The following is a 7,939-nucleotide window of genomic DNA, read 5'->3' as shown; positions in this document are numbered from 1 at the left end:
TTTCTCGTACTCTTTCGACAATCGGTTTGATCTCATCCATGTCTTATCCATGTCTTGGTTTCTCTATCAGGTACTAAGGAATTCTGTCAAGATAATAAATAGCTATCATCATAATAGAATACCTAATCAGAATACCCGATTTCTTAAAGAAGACATTACCTTATTTCAAGGTAATATAAGTCCACAAACCAAAAAATTGGTTGAGAGACACTAAATTGATATTAAATAGAACCATAAACAATAAACTATAAACAATAAACACTAAATTGAATATGCAAACTGTAGCATATTCAACTATTTGTTCAATAAACTTGATTCATGTACAATTATTTTAAAATGGTAAATAAAATGAAAACAAAATTATAATTTTATAGTTTAAAGTGAAAGCAAAATATGAATATAGAATATATTCTCAATTATGAAATCAATTATGAATTAGCTAGTAACTACAAACACCCGAATTTACAAAACCGGAATGCTCAAATATGTTTTGGCTAGATGCTTTATCTTTATCTTTTGTTATAGAAATAGCTTATAGATAGGCACTTATATGATATGCACTAATGTAATATAGTACTTAATTAAACTATTTATCTAAATAGTGCCTAAGTTATGTTTAAGAGTCACTTCTAACATCAATGATATTAATTTCTTTTTACTTGAATATTGAATATTTCTCATTAACAATGAAAAGATGTGAACAATATTTATATACATGTTAGTTGGAAAAATCTAATTAAGAATGTTATTCTATCGTTAATTTCAAAGGATACTATTAAATCTTAATAATCAATAAGATAGCACTCAAAATATCTTCACTAATTTGTCGGTGTCGTGTTGTATTTACACACAACATAACCTACAATCACTCAAATTATCTTCACTCAAAAACCTATAATAATTTGTAAGTTGTTGTGACTAAACCTCTTTTGTCTTCAAACAGAGCAAAACAATGTATCAAAATAATGTATCAATGTATCAAAACAATGTATCAAAACAATGTATCAAAATAATGTATCAAAACATATGCCATAGACCCTAGTAAGGACAGTAGCTCTATAAGCCAATTAACTCTAGTAAGGACAGTAGCTCTATAAGCTACAAACAGCACCAGGTAGAAGAAATCCAAAAGAAAATGTGACTTAATTTTTCAACAAAATCTACACCAATTCATTGATTCAAAGCATTCATGTAATACCAAATTCATTCAGATTCACAATTGAAAAGTATGCTTCCAAATCCAATGACAAAATATTTGCAATCAAGAAATTTGTCAAACCTGATTTGAACAAAAATGGAGATAAAAATGTCGACACAGCAGAGGCGGAGGGACGGCGAACCAGCGGCTGAGAACGGGGAACCAGCGACTGAGACGGCGAACCAGAGGGGGAGGGACGGTCGGAGAGCTGCGATTGAAGATGAATGTCGTGGCGGAGTGACGGAGGGGAACGGTCGGAAACAGTGATGAGGGTGGTTAGGGCTTCAGGCCGTACGCGAGGAGAAGAAGAGAGACTGAGAAATTTGGGGCAAAACGTGTTATCCTGTTCATTAGTTTAATTAATTTAATTTTATAATAGCTACGACAGCGCTTTTGAAAAGCGCTTTAGTAACACACCTTATACCAGCGCTTTTTAAGAGAAAAGCGCTTTCGTAGGATATCCCTATAGCAGCGCTTTTGAAAGCGCTTTCGTAGACTACCCTATACCAGCGCTTCTATAAAGCGCTTTTGTAGACCAGCCTATACCAGCGCTTTTTAAAAGCGCTTTCGTAGGTCCCCCATTTACCAGCGCTTTTTAAAAGCGCTTTCGTAGGTCCCCCATATACCAGCGCTTTATTCCCCTTGTTTTATATTGTTGTCTTTAGTGAAAGCTATAGCAGCGCTTTCTCTCAAAAGCGCTGTCGTAGCTGCGCTGCTAAATGTAACATTTGGCGTAGTGCCTTCTGATTTACAGCCTTGCAAGACTTTTGATTAAAGATTATATCATAACCATTGTCATTCAATTGACTGATAGATAAGAGGTTATGTGTTAATCCTTCTACAAGAAGTACATTTGAAATGGAAGGAGAGTTACCAGACTTTATAGTTCCAGAGCCAATTATCTTGCCCTTCTGATCTCCTCCAAACTTGACTTTTCCTCCAGACTTAAGCACCAGGTCTTGGAACATAGACCTTCTTCCTGTCATGTGTCGTGAGCATCCAGAGTCCAGGTACCACGACATGTTGTGCTTTGTCCTTTTTGCACCCAAGGATATCTGCAATAGGAATAATCTTATCCTTAGGTACCCACATTTTCTTGGGTCCTTTCTTGTTAGATTTTCTCAAGTTCCGATTGAACTTGGGTTTAACATTGTAAGCAATAGGAGGAACAGCATGATAATTCTTAATGTGAGTTTCATGATATTTCCTAGGTTGTGTCACATGCTTCTTAGTGTGTGTAATGTGAAAACTTTGAGCATGTGAAGTGTGCCTAATATCATGTGAGTGGCCATACTTGAACTGATCATACAATGGCTTGTATATGATTTTCATTTTATCAACAGGTTCAAGTTTGTATGGGGTTTCACCCTCAAAACCAATGCCGACTCTTTTGTTTCCAGACACAGCATATATCATAGAAGCTAGCTGACTTCTGCCAATACTTCTAGATAAGAACTTCCTGAAACTTAAATCATATTCTTTCAGAATATGGTTTAGACTAGGAGTGGATTTTTCTGAATCAGAAGGAGATCCAACATTATTGGATAATTTTAACAGTTTTTCTTTTAATTCAGAATTCTCCAACTCAAGCTTCTTTGTTTCAAATTCAAATAGCTTTTTCAGCTTTTTGTATTTGAGACTAATCTGAGACTTAAATTCCAGAAGTTCTGTTAGACTGGAAACTAACTCATCTCTAGTAAGTTCAGAAAATACCTCTTCAGAATCTGATTCTGATGTAGATTCTGATCCGTCATCTTCTGTCGCCATCAGCGCACAGTTGGCCTGCTCATCTTCAGAGTCTGAATCATCCTCTGACTCATCCCAGGTTGCCATAAGACCTTTCTTCTTATGAAACTTCTTCTTGGGATTTTCTTTCAGAAGTTTTGGACATTCATTCTTGAAGTGTCCAGGCTCATTGCATTCATAGCACATGACCTTCTTCTTGTCAAATCTTCTGTCATCAGAAGATTCTCCACGTTCAAATTTCTTTGAACTTCTGACGCCTCTGAACTTCCTTTGCTTGTTCTTCCAGAGTTGATTTAGCCTTCTGGAGATCAAGGACAGTTCATCTTCTTCTTCGGATTCTGATTCTTCAGGATCTTCTTCTCTAGCCTGAAAAGCGTTAGTGCATTTCTTGATATTGGATTTTAATGCAATAGACTTACCTTTCTTTTGAGGCTCGTTTGCATCCAGTTCAATTTCATGACTCCTCAGGGCACTGATCAGCTCTTCCAAAGAGACTTCATTTAGATTCTTCGCAATCTTAAATGCAGTCACCATAGGACCCCATCTTCCGGGTAAGCTTCTGATGATCTTCTTTACGTGATCAGCCTTGGTGTATCCCTTGTCAAGAACTCTCAATCCAGCAGTAAGAGTTTGAAATCTTGAAAACATCTTTTCAATGTCTTCATCATCCTCCATCTTGAAGGCTTCATATTTCTGGATTAGAGCAAGAGCTTTAGTCTCCTTGACTTGAGCATTTCCTTCATGAGTCATTTTCAAGGACTCATATATGTCATAGGCCGTTTCCCTGTTAGATATCTTCTCATACTCAGCATGAGAGATAGCATTCAGCAAAACAGTTCTGCATTTATGATGATTCCTGAAAAGCTTCTTCTGATCATCACTCATTTCTTGCCTTGTCAGCTTTACGCCACTGGCATTTACCGGATGTTTGTAACCATCCATCAGAAGATCCCATAGATCACCATCTAGACCAAGAAATTAACTTTCCAGTTTATCTTTCCAGTATTCAAAGTTTTCACCATCAAATACCGGCGGTCTAGTATAACCATTGTTACCGTTGTGTTGCTCAGCAGAGCCAGATGTAGATGTAGACTTTGCAGTTTCATCAGCCATCTTTTACTGAAGCGTTTTTCTCTTCCTGAATCTTTTCTAAACACGGTTAAGTGCTTGCACCTTAGAACCGGCGCTCTGATACCAATTGAAGGATAGAAAAACACTTAGAAAGGGGGGGGGGTTTGAATAAGTGTAGCTTTAAAAACTTGACCGATAAAAATAAATTGCACAGTTATTTTTATCCTGGTTCGTTGTTAACTAAACTACTCCAGTCCACCCCCGCAGAGATGATTTACCTCAACTGAGGATTTAATCCACTAATCGCACGGATTACAATGGTTCTCCACTTAGTCAGCAACTAAGTCTTCCAGAGTCTTCTGATCACACACTGATCACTCCAGGAACAACTGCTTAGATACCCTCTAAGACTTTCTAGAGTATTCTGATCCACACGATCACTCTAGTTACAACCTGCTTAGATAACCTATAAGACTTCCTAGAGTATTCTGATCCACACGATCACTCTAGTTCCTTACAACTTAATGTAATCAATTCTAAGAGTATTACAATTGCTTCTTAAAAGCTATAATCACAAACTGTGATATTTCTCTTAACGTTTAAGCTTAATCTCACTAATATATTACAACAGCAATGTAGTGAGCTTTGATGAAGATGAAGATTCTGAGCTTTGAATAGAACAGAGTTTCAGCAAGTTAATATGAGTTGTTTTGTTCAGAATCGTTAACCTTGCTTCTCATCAGAACTTCATATATATAGGCGTTGGAGAAGATGACCGTTGAGTGCATTTAATGCTTTGCGTGTTCCGTACAGCATCACATTTAATGTTATACGCTTTTGTCAACTACCTCGAGCCTTGTTCACGCTGTGTCTACTGACGTTGCCTTTAATAGCTTCTAACGTTCCTTTTGTCAGTCAGCGTAGCCTGCCACATGTACTTCCTTCTGATCTGATGTTTGTGAATACAACTTTTGAATATCATCAGAGTCAAACAGCTTGGTGCAAAGCATCTTCTGATCTTCTAACCTTGAAGTGCTTCTGAGCGTGATACCATCAGAACTTCAGTGCTTCTGATCTCATGTTCTTCTGATGCTTCCATAGACCCATGTTCTGATTCTGCTTCGACCATCTTCTGATGTCTTGCCAGACCATGTTCTGATGTTGCATGTTGAACCCTTTGAGACAAAGCTTCTGAGCGCTGAATTATGCATACTCTTTATATATTTCCTGAAAAGGAAATTGCATTGGATTAGAGTACCATATTATCTTAAGCAAAATTCATATTATTGTTATCATCAAAACTAAGATAATTGATCAGAACAAATCTTGTTCTAACACTAATTGGATAAAATAAAAGTCGGTGGCGACTCTTGCTTAACCGCGACATTTTTAAAAGTCAGTTCTCCCACCGTATTACAGCCTCTTTTCCTAATACTACATGTGAATTTCTATTCAGGAGTCCTCCTAAATATGAGACCCCTCTCACTTTCACTTAAATGCTCTTCTTGGTGTTTGGCTAGTTACAAGTGTTTAAAATGATGAAACAATATTACAAATCAAAATAATCTATTTCTTTAGCATAAGAATTAAACTCAAGTATATAATATTATAAATCAAAACAAAAGACTCAATTGAAACTCTTCTATCGAGTAAATATTTTCTCTCCAGTTTTGAGTCTTCACAAAGGAGATTGCCTCCTTATATAGCAAAAAAAAGTCCAACTACAAAGTGTCGTGAATTCAATGCCAATAACAAAGTATAAAACAAGAAAAGAATAAAGAACAAGGAAGAAGAAGAACACAAGAATTGGTTATAACTGCTATTCTTTTACTTTTTCTTAGAAAATAAGATTACAAGTTTACAAGAATAACAAATAATCTATCTCACCCTAAATTAGGATTTGCAGTATGTAATGATGAGAGACTAGTATGCTATTTATAATAAAACCTAACATACTAACTAATGAGATTTTTCTACAAGGCCCATTACACAAGTTAACTTAATAAATAAACAAGCTAATTTAACAAATTAAGATTTAAACATTAAAACCAAATTTAACATGCTAACAACCCTAGCATTTTGACACTAGCATGTGAACAACCTTCGACTTCGTGCTTAATCATGTCGAACCAAGAAGCTACCCTTCGACCATACTAGAGTTCGATCCAATATCTCACACAAAACCTAGTAGGGTTTTGATCTTGAACACAGTTGGTCCTCTAAAAAGCACATGTGACCAATCTTCAATAATGTTGATTGCCACACTTGATTGATCACATCTAAAACTAATCTGAATCTCTTGATTATACCAAATTCAGTCTTTCTTAATTTGATTCACATTAAATATTTCTAATCGTGCACATAATCAATCAAATCTTCATTATGATGATTGAGATCCTTGATTGATACAAATCTTGAACAAATTAGAACATAAAATTCAATCTTGCTAAAACATATTTAGGATAAATCTTTTCCGAATACAGACATATCTTAACATACTCATATCTATAATTGGACAGAAAAGAAATCAAAACTCAAAAGTGTAATATCATCTTCTATCAACCTTGTGCGCCAAGCAACAAGTTTGATTCAAGATGTCACACAGAATGTCATCAGACAGTTTGCTAAAAATGTTACTTTCCGCGAATTTTAATAAAGCCAATTCTGAAACTTCATTAAAACAAATTTAATAATATTTTTACTTGATGTGATTATGCATTCCAAACACTCATGTAAATGATTTAGAATAAAATACCCTCTAAACCATAATCATGCTATAAATAAGCTTTAATAAGAAGTTGGAGATCTTCTCATTAATTGCAAATCTCAATCTTGTAATTAATGCAAATGCAAATCTATTGTTTAAATCATATCCAAATTAAATCTTTTGCAAATAGATGTATGATTTAATCAAATCTTTTCCATACTGATATAAATCATCTTTAATAAAAGGATGAAAATCTTCTCATTAAATGTAAATCTCAGTCTTGTAATTAATACAAATGCAAATATCTTGTTTAAACGATATCCAATTAAAATATTCTACTAATAGATATATGATTTCATCAAATCTTTTTCACACTAATTTGCATTAAAATAATTATTTCTAAATGCAACTTCAACAATAATTAAAATCGAAAAATCTTAAAAAAAATCTGAAGCGAATTAGATGCCAATACGAGTAGCACGCACGCCAAAATGTCTCACAACATGTCAAGACATATATTATTAAACAAGTTGTCTACACAAATTCGCCAATCAATTGTTTCTTTCAACAGAATGGACTGAACAAACCTAAACCAAGTCTTGTAATAAACTCTGGAATCAAGCACATTATCAAATGAGTAAAGGCCATTTGGGATCCTGTTGTGTCTTTACTCACTAAACGCCTCCTCTCTTGGAGTCACAAATTTGTTAGTTTAGAGATAAATTGATTCTTCTAAATTTAATGTCGAATGCATTTCCTATTTTTCCTTAGTTTTTATAAATATGTCATTTTCAAGCGAGAGAATAATGATTTTAGAACCCTATTCTCTATTTGAGTCAATACCGATTCGAGTGTTTATGGCATGTATACTTGAGGTTGTGATTTTTCCTAATAATTTAGGAGGATGATGTTGTACCGAGGGTGATTCTTGTTTTCATATTCTAGCTTTACTTATTATTGGAGGAATGATATTTGTTTAGGTTTTCTTTTTATTCTTTCTAGTTGCTCGTAGGTGTTGTTTATATTTCCTTGGCTTAATTGCAGTTTTGGTCCCCCTATTATTCTTTTTTTTGAGTTTTGATCCCCCTATTTTAAAATTCGGAATTTTAGTCCCTATATTTTAGTTTTTTGAGGATTTTGGTCCCCCTGCAAATTCAAAGGCAATTTTAAATGAAATGATGCTCACATTAATGACGTGTCAATGTCAATTTAGCAGT

This window comes from Vicia villosa, linkage group LG1 (genome assembly GCF_029867415.1).
Source record: "Vicia villosa cultivar HV-30 ecotype Madison, WI linkage group LG1, Vvil1.0, whole genome shotgun sequence".
In the NCBI taxonomy this organism is placed as follows: domain Eukaryota; kingdom Viridiplantae; phylum Streptophyta; class Magnoliopsida; order Fabales; family Fabaceae; genus Vicia; species Vicia villosa.
The sequence above is the reverse complement of the archived record's forward strand: the minus strand, read 5'-3'. Positions refer to the sequence as shown.